The sequence below is a fragment of the Parasteatoda tepidariorum genome, chromosome 10 (assembly GCF_043381705.1).
Source record: "Parasteatoda tepidariorum isolate YZ-2023 chromosome 10, CAS_Ptep_4.0, whole genome shotgun sequence".
Taxonomy (NCBI): Eukaryota; Metazoa; Arthropoda; class Arachnida; order Araneae; family Theridiidae; genus Parasteatoda; species Parasteatoda tepidariorum.
In genome coordinates, this window is record NC_092213.1 from 17,088,296 (window position 1) to 17,102,882 (window position 14,587).

Genomic DNA, 14,587 nt, shown 5'->3' on the forward strand with positions numbered 1-14,587 from the left:
AGGGTGTTCAGTATTCACCCCTTTTTATGCATAAATTTTGCATTACTTGTGAAAAATGAAGTAATCAATATTTAAACGTTATCGATATGAGTTAAATCACTATTGAGAAAATAGTAGTTATAATAGTACTTTATTTACGTAACACTAGAGCTACACAACACGCTTTGGGCGACGTCCTAGGAAACATCCCTCATCACAGTTTTGATTTTTTGGCATGGGGATGGTTCCCCTGATTTGATAGCCCGACGACTACCACGCGAAGTCGATCACTTTACTGTAGAACATGATGTAACGAGGATGGATACCGTACAGTCTCGGTCCCTTCGCAATTTGATAAAAGTGGTTACACACTTACTTACGGATAGTTTCAAGCGATGGTTGACCTCCGTGATCTACTGGGAAACATGTCTTAAGATCAGTCTACGGTGGGACCAATTGAGGCAGGTGAAGTGAACTATGACACTAAAACTGGTTTGATTGACTGTTGAAAAGTGTAGTTGTTTCTTACAATCACTTTTCAACTCACAATCTTACAATCACTTTTCAGTTTGCACCGACAATCAAACAGATTTTCAGTTTTTAGTCCTCTTTTTTCTTAAATTCTGATTCGTTAGATCAGACTAGTGTGTTTTTTTTTTCTGCTTAAATTGTAATTGTTTTTATCATTACAGTTAATTATTATTTTTTTTTAAATTTCTCCTTAGATCAAGTCAAGATCAAATGCATCTTATTACAGGCTGAAAACAGTTATTAAATTAAAAAAGGTTCCCAAAATTATATATTCTGTATTGACGTTTGTAGATACGAATAATTTTCCATTCCATCCATGCGAGAAAATAAAAGTGTCAATTTCGGTACCGAAGATAAAAGAAAAAAAGAGAATACTTTGTTATTATTATTATTTTATTTTTTTATTATTACGAAATGGAATCCGCGATTTGCTTCTGAAACTCCGGTGTTTCAAACTATATTCTATTTCCTTTTCCCAAAACAATAAATTTTTCAAACTACTCCTAACATATAACTGTTCTAAAATAACTGTTACGTATCTTAAATATGATAAGTAATTCCCCATCCGCAACAGTTCTCAAAATATAACCGTTCTAAAATATCTGTGACATAAAATAACAGTTCAATTCTAATGCAATCAAAATATTAAAAAAATGAATTAAAACAAATTGAAAGTAAATACTGAGTTGTAAGTCAGAATTCCGAATGAGCGATAAATCTCAGCCTTAATGATTTTCAATGCCCTATCAAAACAAAACAATTCAAAAGTCGACTTTTAAGCGAGGTGAGTTATGTTTTTCAATTATTTCCATTCTAGTACAAATTAATTTAGCCAAACTCTTCGGAATATATAGTATCTTGTATATTCTTATATTCTAGTAAGTGCAATTGAAATAAGCGTTTCTGTTCTACTGTAGTTATTTTAATTTTTAGACAAGAATACTTTACGATGATTAGCATTAATTTTTTAAATTTCAAATCTGAATTGTATTCGTATTTTTGTATTATGAAGGTCAATGAAAGGAGATTATTTGAAAAATAGGATTTAAGAAATTTAATGTTAAAGAACTTATTCTGATAATTAAATATGTTAAGCTGTTTTATGGCTTACTTGGACGAACATGTTTTAATTTGTAAACAGAGTTACATTTCCAGTTGATAGACATTCTTTACAATTAGAATTCCGTGAAGGAATTCCAGTTCTGTTTTAAATATACAATGCTCAAGTTTTTCTAAATAATGAAATAGTAACGAATGTGTACTATTTAATTAAAATTTTGATTGAAAAAATAAAATGTGATTTTTAAATACATTTATTAATGAAATTTCAGGACAATATTATTTAAACAGAAAAAAACAGTTGAACCACAAGTAATTATTAACTAACAAGTAATTAGTTAAAGATTTGAAAAATCATCCTTTCCCAAAAGTGACTTTTCAGATTTCGATAGCATTTTTATATTTTTCTGTGTTAAATACTATTTTGCACTTTCCAAATTGTAGAATACATTTTTGAAGAATTCTTAGCAATGATTATGTTTATATTTACGTAATTTTATTACCGAGTATTTTGAGCTCAAAATGAGTTGAAACCTTTATAATTTTCATGTACTATATTGTAATTTCGATTGTATTGGTTGGTGTGATCGAAAGTTTAATAAATTAGCTTTCCCTTATATGGGTGATTCTCACGAAATGTGACAATTTACAGTCTCTCCAAGTATCTACAAATTACAATTTGCTCCAAGATCTAATTCTATACTACTAAAAGAAATTTTTTTTAAAATTTTAATAAATAGCATTGCTGTTAGTATTTTAAAATGACCTTGTAATAGCATTGACTGTTTTGTATATTTAAAAAAAATTGGTTGAATTTCAAAATGTCATTTTTCTTGTATGTCACAAACAATATTTCAATAATAACTAGCTTCAAAACTTCCCATAAATTCTTCAAAATCTAATTTTTTTTTATCTCAACCGTTGTAAGCATTTCTCGAATGCATGCAGAGGGTATTATTTCCTATAACTTTGTGGAAAATAATTTTTTCTGTTAATAATTTGTTTGTCACAAGAAAATCTNAACAATATTTCCAATAATAACTAGCTTCAAAACTTCCCATAAATTCTTCAATATCTAATTTTTTTTATCTCAACCGTTGTAAGCATTTCTCGAATACATGCAGAGGGTATTATTTCCTAAAACTTTGTGGAAAATAATTTTTTCTGTTAATAATTTGTTTGTCACAAGAAAATCTGTCATTTTCCTGGCTACTTTTATTTGGTGATTCATAATCAAAATAGATAGCGCCAGAAGTTAATAGATTGATTAGAATACCGTCCTATCTTAGCATGTCTTATTGCATGAATAAAGAACCAATTTTCTGGTTCGAAACCTACTTCAAAAATTTTTTCAAGGTGAGTAGGTTTTTATGTTGTCATTTTCCTGTCTTCTTAAAATCATTAGTAACATAAACTACATGGATTTACCTGAGTTATTACAAGAAATCCCGTTGTTTTCTGCGGAATGTAAACATCTTAGGCCGAAATGTTAAATTAAAGTTAAAAGCTATATAATGGCAAATTGTCATTTTCCTGGCTAATGAATGCCAGGACATTGAAATAGTTACCAGAAAATTTTTTGAACAGTTGAATGTAAAGAGAGAAAGGAAATATTAACCTAATACCAAGTTTATATAAGATTGTAATATGCTTGAATGTAATCAAAGTTATTTTTTCCTATTTAATGATTTATTATTATACACAATTTTATTCTGTACGTATCGGCAACAAAAACATTTTTGATTCTTTCTACAGCGGATAAAATTAATTTAAGTGATTCATGGTCCATCTAACGCAAAGGCTTAAGTTGAGTTACTTACTATTAGCTTAAAATGACTGTTTTTCGTAACTTCTAAGCTAATATGTCATTTTTCTAGCATTCAAAATTTGATGAATTTCTATTTTTTTTTCTTGAGCAAATGTCAATAAATTACACTGCCGTCTGTAAGATATTAATAAATGTAACTAAAAAAATATACAAAAAAAATTTAAGTTATTTTAAAGACTTTAAATTTGAAGAAATCTTTTGTTCCGAATTCTCATGTTTCCAAAGAATCAACTATATACCCTTTTTTAACACAATAATAAAAAACTCTAACTCTGAAGCTAATATATTTTGGGCAAAAATTTTTTTTAATAACTAGTTTTTTGTTGTTTCTGTAAATAAAGAATGAAGAAGTGTTTGTAAAACCGAGTACTTTTAAATTTTATATCCTAGAATGAGTTAATTAAATATCTTTTCGTGTTTTAAATTTTAAATCGTAAATTAAAAACTTTTATTTTTATATTATCATAAATATAATATTAATACAGTCCTTGAAAATGTAATTGCATTTATTGAAATAATTATTGTTTATAGAAAATTGTGAATACGATTTGCTAATAAGATTGATTGATCCTGATTGGTTGTTTTTTTCAATTCTATTTCGAGTTAGCCAGGCCTGTCAAGTATCAATTTTCTTAAGTGGTACGTTCCATATTCTTTCACAAAGATTTCAATTCTTACTCTATATTATTGTCACTACATTATATATTCACTATATTATTTTCACTATATTTCTTAACACAAAGACAGGCATGAAGTCATGTAGAACATAAATTATTTATGCCTTGAAGTTGTCAGATACTCAAGAAAATATATCAATAAAATCAGGGTATCTGCGCACCTGGAAAGTCAGGAAAAATCATGGAAAGTCATGAATTTCGGTATTGAACAAAATTTGTCAGGAAATGTCATGATTTTAACTATTTTTTTGAAAAAATCATGGAAAGTCATGGATTTAGGTAGCCGTAAAATCTGATTTTTAAAATCTCCAATTTCATGATGTTCCGAATATTTGAATTTGTAACAAAATCGCCACTTACAGTCATATTTTCTTAAAATCTAAAATGTTTTGATCCTGTTCTTTAAAAATTATGGTGTTCTTTCAAAAAATGAAAGAAAGAACATCATTTCTAAAGCGAATTATCTTTTAAACTTCTCTGATTTCAGGATTTTTTTATTTATTTTTATTTTATCAATTTAAAATTCTTACTGAAGCAAGCCAGTCACTGGCGATTTTTTTTATTCCAAAATGAGAACAGAAAAATCAGGAGCGTTTCTTTCCTTTCAGACGAACAAGAAAAGTATCTTTAGGATATAACTCAGCAGAAAAAGAAATTATTTCCGTTTATATTTTTACCAGTTATTTTATTGCTTCAACTCTTTCTTCACTCTGTTTTTCAAATTTAAAATCTATAAGTATGAAAATGCAGAATATAAGAGTTTTGGTAGTACCTACCATTTCAATTAATGTTGTTATAATGCTTTTTAAAATTTATTGGTGTGTTTTTGTCATGAAAAATTCTAGAAATTATTCATGAAAAGCCATGAATTTAAAAATACATAATGTAGCAGATCCTGCAGAAACAAATCAGTAAAATATATAAAAAATAATAAATTTAAGTTAAGTAAAAGACGTACGATACTAAGTCTATTTGGATACTGAACTATACTATACTAAGTCTATTGAGATATTTTCTGGGTGACTGATGTTACATATTAATATGCTTTTTTATTTTTAAACTTTTTTCTCATTGCTAAATATTTAATAAATTTTTTATAAAAATATATAGGATGTTTTCAAATTGCTTAATATTATTAGGCATGTAAGATTGTTATTATTATGCAGAGAAAAATGAATGAAAAATTTTAATGTTTAATTTAGAATAAAAATATAAACCTTGACTGACGTTGCATAGAAGCAACATGGTGTAAAATATATTTTTAGTTTCAAATTCTCCTTTTTCTAAGCGCAATAATAGTATTATTATTTTAAATTATTTTAAAATAAACTTCAGATTAACAGGTAACATTGTAAATACACAAATGAAATCACATACATCAGTGAAATCACATATATCAGTGAAATGATAATATTGAAATGACATTTATATATCATCAACATATATTGATAGGAAATATGAATGAAATCACATATCTCTTGCGTATAACTATAGAGCTATGTGTCACAATAGCTCTTGTGACCCCAATGTTACAATTTTTATTTGACTTAGGCTTCAAATACAAGCTAGATTAAAATTTTATTAAACTTTTTTTTTTTACAAAAAACTTCATAACTGCAATTTTCGATTTTACACCCAAAATGAGTAATAAGAAATTGAGAAATTTGTTAATTTAAAGATGTTATTAAATCTTTATTTTTTGATTTGCTGTCTTTATGGAATTTCCATTTCTGTACCTTTGTTTCTGCTTTATTCAAGTAATTTTACCTTTTTTTATACGAAACGTAGAGTATACCCTATTCTCAATTGGAAAAATATCGATTGTTATTTTTTTATTTCAGCGTATTCCTGTACATTTTTCTAAACATAATCGTAATTTCAAGTTTCTAAGTGCTATAAATTTTGCCCCGCAAAACAAAATGTAAAGATGAGCGTCCAAAGCAGCGACAGCGTCGCTACAATGTTTTGATATAGATGTGTATTTTTTTATTCTTTTTTTGCCATATTTTCGGAATATGCAATTTCTGATCCCCACTTGGTGATAATTTAGCAGATTTTTGTAATTTCATTCTAAATTTAGATACTATAACTGTCAGTGTATGGTACGCAAAGATCTGGTTTCGAGTTTTTATCACATATGCATCTAGAACAAATTAATTCGGAATATACATTGAGAACACACGAGTGACCACTTTAGTGAGTAAAAATCTGACCATGAAATCAAGAGTTATTATGAGGACGCCATGTCGTAAGAGAAACTTTTTATGACTGTCTCCCTTCCATTACTATTTTAAAATTTTAAGTTTAGAGAAAAATGAATTCAGATAAATCTAGAATAAACCATAGATTTGCAGGAAAATTTTATCAAATTGCCAACAAATCAAATCAAATGCTGGTAAAATGTCATCCCAATGCAATCAAATTATGGCAGGATAAGTTTTCCACTGCATGAACTTGAGTAATCCTAGCAATGCAAATAATTATGAATAATCCTATTAATGCAAACAAATTATGGCTAGATTAGGTCCCCACTGTAAGAGCCGCAATTTGTTTGCATTTCTTTTAAATTCAGCATTCGGTCATGATTTATTCTTGGTTAAGCTAAACTCCTTTTTCCTATACTATCACTTTTAAATTAAGTTTGAAAGTGAAAGAGAATATTATATGAAGGGTTTCTTCCACAGAGTGTAGATTGTCTATTCTGTTCACTGATATTCATTTCGTTTTTTACTTGGCACGTTTTTCATTCATTCGTTATTCATTATTCTTTGCACGTTGCATTCTTTTCCCACTTCTAAGTTTCTTTCTTCTGTGAAGTTATCTACTTCTGCAAAAGCGGTAAAACTTATTCATTAACAAAAGGTTCAGTAATTGTTTGAAAATCGAATTATACGAATATTTTACAGTAAGAATGTAACGAATATTCGGTCCTTTTTACCGAATATTCTGTTGACCGAATGTTTGGCGAAATACTCGGCTAAGTATTTTTGTAATAAAGTATTGTTCGGCAAAGTTTTTTTAAAATTTAAATAGATTTAATAAAGAGTAATCTAAAATATTTTATTACCAAACATTTCTTGAAATAGTTTCTACGCGTATTTGTTAAATTCTATAACTTGCAAATTTATGTTCTGAAAGACAATTGAAAAAGCTGAATTTGAAAATTTTCAACTAGATTACTTTATAATGAACCTCGAGTTTGTACGACTGATTTTTTAAAAATTATATTCTGGCAAGTCAATATCGTCGCTTTTTGTTTTAAGAAATTAGAATGTTTTTTTTTTCTGCTTCGTTTTAGCTGTTTTTTTGTTGTTGTGTTTTTTATTATAGCGCAGCATTTAACTAAGTTTCTATAGATTTAATTCCTTTATTATAAATTTTTTTCATGCCCGGTAAGACTAATAACTGGTAACATAAAGCTGTTTTTAAACGTTAATGTTGTATTTTAAGAACTAAGAACAATTTTTGTTTAAATTTCTCTTCTGCTTTCTTACGAATTTTTTCTTTTTATCAGCGTTTTTATTCATGACATAGGATTTTTCAAAGGGTGTTTCTAGAGAATTGCATTTGTTTATCGTCACTTTTTTCTTAAAGTTTTGCAACCTGAAAAATTTAAATTGGGATTCTTAGCGTTAAATTTTTCGTTTAAGAATTAGGAACGATTTTTGTTTTGGTTCCTATCTACCTTTTCTCTTTTAAAAAGTTCATTTTTAAAACTTTTAAAAAAATTTTGCTTAAGAAGACTCTTTAATTTTGGGGCAGCAATTAAGTGGGTTTGGATTTGACTATTCTTTTTCTTCATATTACAGTAATTTGAAAGTTGTGATATTCAATGTAAAAATTTTCTTTCAAAAATTAAGATCAATTTTTGTTTCTCCAGTTTCGTTTTTGCATAAAATCTTTTTCTGGGAGTTTTAATAACAGCAAGGAATTTCTAAAAGTTAAAGTTGTTTTATGGATACGTTTTTCGGTAAAATATTATTTTTAGCATTAAAGTTCTATTCAAAGAATTAAGAGGATTTTTTTTCCATTTCACTTTTTTTGAACAACTTTTTTTTATTAACTATTAATCAGTTTTTTTATTTACCTTTTCTAATGAGTAACTATTACAATTTTTTCCCATAACTCCATACCAATAATATTGTTAAGTTTTGGTTTATTTTTGAATAATGACTTAACTTATTTATATTTAATTAAAATAAAAATTTTGCTTTTCGGCCACCGAGTAATAGGTATTCGGCCGCTTTTTTTGCCCGAATATTTAGCTATTCAGACAAATCATTATTCGTTGCATCCCTACTTCACAGTGAAATAGCACAGTATTATGGATTAAACTAAGGAAAAGTAAGTACCTTTTACTCTTTTAATTTATAAAATTAATTTGTTTTTTGAAAATTTGATTTTACTCATTTGTATTAGAATTAGACGCCTAAAGCAAAAAAATGCTTAAAATAACTTATTTTTTTGAGCTAAACTACTTACGTCTACTTCCCAGGTGAACATGTTTGGATAAAACTTGAAAATTTTCTATGGTCTGAATAGCTTGTTTCATTGTGAAGACATTTATGCATTATTTAATATTTAACTAATTGAGGTTAATTTTTTTGTGTGGAAAATATTCATTTAAAAATCATAATAATTTAACCGGTAAGAGTTAGTTTTCAATGATACCAGCAGAACCTCTGCAATAATCAAGTTTTGTTGCAAAACATTCTAATCATGTTAACTAGAATAGGCGTTTCAGGGTAATGCAATTTTCCCACTCTTTGCACTTTTCCCCTCCTTCCTTCGTTACCACTGATGCGTTAAAATCCAACTTCTCACTTAAACTTACTGGAATAGTAAAAAAACAAAATGTTCCGAAACCATGATAACGGAGAAAGGAAAATTATGGAAAGTGGGTAAATCGTGTAACCTTGGAAGGCCTATTTTATTTAAATAGAGTGTTTAGATGACTTGGACTTGGTGGACTTGGAATAATCTGAAATACCTTTTTGATCTAAGTCTTATTTTGAAGGTATTGCAAAATAATATACATGGAAGAAAAGAAAGATATTGTGTCACTTTAGATGGGAGTCGGACGGGAAATTAGCACGGATTATTTGAATAGGAAGTAGTTTGGGTTTGATTTTGACATTTTAACAAACATTCGTTTGTTTAAAAAAATGCAAATTGGGTTTAACAATAAATAGGCAAATTGATGAAAAGAAATGTAAAACAAACAAAAGGTATTTTGCAATTTAACCAAACTTGCACTTAAAACTTGGCTTGAAGTGAAATTTGGAAAAATAACTAGGTCGGTTGAATTTTATATTTTAAAGACGGATTTACCATACGCTACATTACGTTTAAAAGCTTGCACTGAATTTCAATTTTTGATTGATAGTGTTAAACAGGCTGTAGTACTAAATTAGAAAAAACTTATCACTTTTCTTGTTTATAAAAGCAACTTGTCTTTACACATTTCTCCTGAAATCCAGGTTAAAAATTGCAATGGAAATACCAATAATGGAAATAAAGTTAAACATCAAAATTAGAAATCTAAAAACAAAGGAAAGAATGTTAAATCAAATAACAATAAGCAAGTAATGAAAATGTTAAAAGAGTGAATTATGAAATATTAAGATAAAATATGGGCTAAAAAAGTAAGATTTAAATAGAAAAATTGAAAATATTCTTGAATTTTCTGATATTGAGACTAATTGTGATAATGGAGAGCAACATTGTCAAAGTGATGTTGACAAAATTATGCAAATCCAAGGTAAAAATTTTTTTTCGAGCATGTAACATAGGTGTTAAACGTATTTTATTGTAACGAAAAGTGCTAGCGTTCTTAAATTATGTTATTTTTTGAGTTATGCATATAAATATTAATACGGTTGAGTTAGGATCTAATTATGTGAAGATTAAAAGCTTTAAGTTTGTATTTTGTTTGGTTTTTTAAAACTAGTGACATCAAGATAAAAATAAGCATTTTGATTAAAAAAAAAGAAGAAAAAGATATTCTCATTCGGCCTTTTAATCTGTTTTTGGCTTCAAGTTATGCATTAATTAACATTTTAACGTTTATCCCTCACTCGTGAAAAAGACTTTTCTCTCGATCTCTCATTCTTCAATCTTTATTAAATCTCAATAAGCAATCAAACTGATCTTGGCATTTTTCATCCCGTCATCATCACTAGCGTTTCGACATCTTTTTACATAGAGTAACAAGGAGCATGGCTAAAGTAGAGATTAAAATGTTAAGTTTTCCTTTCACTTTTTTTGTATGTTTCTATTGTTTAATGAACCTTTTTGCTTAAAATTTTGCATCTATGTTCATTAATGCTCATTAGAATCTAATTAGGCTCTTCAATTTGATACAGGTTCATTAATTTGTGTAACTCGTAAGAGTTGTAAAATTTTTAAGTAGACATCAGTATATGAGCTAGATTATGAGACAGGTGTGTAATTATGTCATGACTGTTCTAAGTTTTTTCTTATTATTATTCGAAGAATTTACTACTTTTTTATTATTAAATTTCATTTTATTAATATAAAGTGATAAGCGGTGTTAAATTTTGCGATTATACTATTTTGCTTTTGTTTCAGCGTTGATTATGGATATACAATGGCGAAAAATGAGTTTATGAATATGTGTGCTTTTAGAAGAAACTGGTTTGCCTATTTCTAAATCTGAGAAACTTTGATAGAGTCGAAAGCCATTATTTTTGTTGACATCAGCGCACTAGTCAGATTATGGTGCATGTGTGTAATTATGTTTTAATTAGTATCATTAATTATTTTAATTTTGTTATTATATTTTTATTGTTGTATTTTTACATTTCATTAATCTAGTGTGACATCCAGGTGCGTCATTTTCCCATTTTATTCCTTTTTTGTTGTTTTTGGACTGAATATTTACAAAATGGCGAAAAATGAGTGACAATAAATGTGTTTACTGGACGAAGAAAATTATTTGTCTAATTATACACTTGAGAAATTCTGAGTCGAAAAAATTAGGAAATCGATCATCTTTTATGTCGACTTCAATAAATGAAATTGATGATGATAGTGCAGGTGTGTAATTATGATAAATCCATTTTCAAGTTATCGTTTTATTTTTCGTAATATAAAAACTTAATTTCATTAACTTAATGTGACTTGGTGAGTTAATTTGCAAAGGTAATAAATTTTGCTTACGTTTCAGCTCTGAATAAGAATCAAATGGCTTAGAATTGGAATTGCAAGAATATGTGGAAAAAGATGTGGTTATAGAAGAGATTGTTTATTGTATCGTATTACGATCTACCGAAGCATTGTAAGTACATCTACAGATTTTAGTGCAAACAATAAATTTGGCAAAATTTTTGATTTCACTTAATTTCAGCAACTTTCTTAATCATATAATACTAAAACAACAATTTTACATAATTCATCAGAATATTTGTGTACAGTGCGCGAAGTAAAAAACGGGAAACCTATGATCAAACGATCGGATTTTCAGGTTCTAGAACTCATTCCTGATGGTTGGTGGCGGGGACCGCAATTATGCTAATTAATTCGTGCAGATGATATTTCAAATTACGAAATCAGACGCAAAAATGTATTTTCTCCGAATAAACAAACGCTTTTTCTGACGGATTCGGATTTCTAACGCCCATAATATAAGGGGTAGTCGCAATCAGCGAAATATGGTTCAGGAAAGCTGTCCAAAGTTTGGATCACTTAATGTTAATTCTTTTTGCATATTTCGCCATATCTTGANTTAACGAGTGTAAAATCCTTATCAAAATAATGATCAAGACCCAAATGTAAAACAGTATAATTGACGATAAAAACTCAACTGGCTGCAAAACATATGAAGAGGGAAACAAAAGTCAACATGTTTCGAGCGTTCAAATATAATCGCCCATTCTCAAGACTTGTCAGGCTTGAATAACTTGTGACTTTTATTATTGGACGCTCAAAACATGTCTATTTTTATTATCATCCATTATTTTTTTTTAATCATTGACGTTATTATATTTTCGATTCAGTTTCTTGGGATTATCCATTTAGTTACACAGCATATTAAATTATTTCACACTATATTTAAATAAGTTTTGCATAAGTTATAGGCACAGGTTCTCAGATTGAAAAAATAATAATTCACTACTTTGTAAAAATGATCAATGCAGTATTTATTTATTTATTTATTTTTTTTTGCTACAAGCCTTAACATTTTAATTTAAGGACATCAAAAAATTCTGTTTACAATTGAAATTTATCTTTATATTATTTATTATCTTTATAAATATAGTGATTAGTTATTACATCATACCTTAGACACCTTAATAAACTATGTTCACTGACTAAATATAATAATAAAAGCTTGAATGGAAAATTTCTTTGCAGGCTTTTGTGCCAATAATTAGCTAAATTTTTATCTTATTGCGGTCTTTAATGTCCTGACGGGAACTGATAGGATCAATCCATTTAAAGACAATCATCCAGGTAAAAATGGGTGCAGTTTTTTTTAAGGTGACATCCACCGATGACTCAGTGCAATGCGAAGATAATTTCAAAAAGCAAAACTTTCCTTAGAGAATAATATTCGAAATACTGATTTTAAGAACTTTAGAAGAATCTTTAGGAGGGAAGTAGCCCTGGCATCTTTTTAGAAAGTGATTGCATTTACAATGCCGATGAAGCAAGAGTTGAATACTGCCCTTAAGCGGGGAAAATTTTTCTCCCTAAAAATTATAAGGATTTATATTCCAAAGTACCCAGGAAAGAAAAAGTACCTCCCTTGGTAGTTTTTCCTTACTGAAGAATTCTTTTAGATATTACAGAATCAGTCCCTGCTATATATTTCATTGGAAAAAGCGATTCATGAAATGAAACGATGATCGCAGCAACATTTTACAAATATATTGCATATGTTTCTACCCATGGCTAATTAAAAATGCTATCAAATTCCCTATTTTGCTTGTTATGAATAGGTATAAATCTCATATCAATTTGAAACTGAGCAAGTTTTGTTCATCAAAACAAATTTTCTGGTTTACTTTTCTACTTAATTCATTGAAGTCTCCCGTTAGATCTTGAAAACAAAAGAATTGTAAAACAATATGTCGAGAAAATTTTACATCCATTTTTAAATAAGATTTTGAAGCATCAACTGATGAAGTTAAAATGCCTTTATGAAATGTGATATTTTTCCTTTCGATGTAGAAAACGTTGAACAAATGCATGTAAAACAGACACCAAGAGTTAATGAGCAAGACAGCTTATCAACAAAACACATGCTTTGAGAGTAAAGATGCACTATTTCTTCAGAAGCTTGAGATGGAAATCTCACAAGTTATGCTGCAAATTTTTAAAGGAACACTGACAGAAAAATTTAATCTCCCAAATATCCAGTAGCCTGTGCTTTTCTCAATATTGAAGAATTTATTTCAAAAAGAACATTTGGTTAATCAAATTTTGGCACTGAAGCTGATACAACTAACATTGATAATAAAAGTATCTTGAAAACTGATTTTTAAATAAGTCCTCTTGAGGCATTGTTAGTTGCAAAAACGANTAGCATGTGCTTTTCTCAATATTGAAGAATTTATTTCAAAAAGAACATTTGGTTAATCAAATTTTGGCACTGAAGCTGATACAACTAACATTGATAATGAAAGTATCTTGAAAACTGATTTTGAAATAAGTTCTCTTGAGGCATTGTTAGTTGCAAAAACAATCGGTTCCATAAGTAAATGGTAAGTACTGCTGATGACTCACTAGATATAAGTCAATGAGAGATGGATTTTACTCAAACTTCGTAAATCCTTTTTCTCATTTATTATCCAGTGAGGAATTCTAGAAATGGTACTGGAAAATCAAAAGAAATTTCGAAGATACATTTGAGAGTAAAGATGGCCAACAATTACATTGGCCAACAATTTGGAAAAAAGAGGAAGGTTAAATCAAAAGAAAAAGAAATAAATTACTTTTTTGCATAGACTTCAGAAAAAGAACGAAAATTTTAAGAGATTGAAAGAGCTGAAAAAAAGTTAAAGAAGAAAGTATGACGAAGAGAAAAAAAATACTTAAGATAAAAAAGAAGTTCAAAAAATATGGGGAAAAGAGTAAACAAAAAAGTGATCTAATTATAATAATAATAATAAAAGCATCATCGGATTACACAATAATAAACATTCATAATTTAGAATTGACAATTAAACTGTGTGGAAAAAGATGAAATTATTTTTTTTAAAATTATGTATTCAAACATATTTTACTTTCCGTTACATGACAGAAAAAAAAGTAACATTTTCCACGTTAACTGTGGTTATATGATGCAATTCCAAGAAAAATCTTGTTTTTAGACATTTGTGTGGCCTATGGATTCCTAACGAGCATCAAACATTCTCAAAATTAAGTGTTCATTCACTTGAAAATTTAGTGTTTATTCACTGGTAAGAACTGTTCCTTCACTTGGTTATCTTACTACTTATTATTTAAACCACCAAAAGCTTAAAACAATATTATGTAAGTTATCTAA

At 28.1% G+C, this 14,587-nt stretch overlaps 1 protein-coding gene across 10 annotated transcripts in view; it reads left to right on the top strand.

The window, feature by feature from the left end:
* The first annotated feature begins 939 nt into the window (after positions 1 to 939).
* LOC107446443 (uncharacterized) overlaps positions 940 to 14,587 on the top strand; it is a 23,671-nt gene continuing 10,023 nt past the window's right edge. Inside the window, exons 1-5 of one of the 10 annotated variants that reach the window (XM_016061098.3) lie at positions 942 to 1,294; positions 3,929 to 4,036; positions 10,666 to 10,821; positions 10,912 to 11,133; positions 11,264 to 11,374. The gene's annotated coding sequence lies outside the window, so the exon portion shown is untranslated. The other 9 variants (XM_071186473.1, XM_016061096.3, XM_016061099.3 and 6 more) reach the window with 9 other exon arrangements.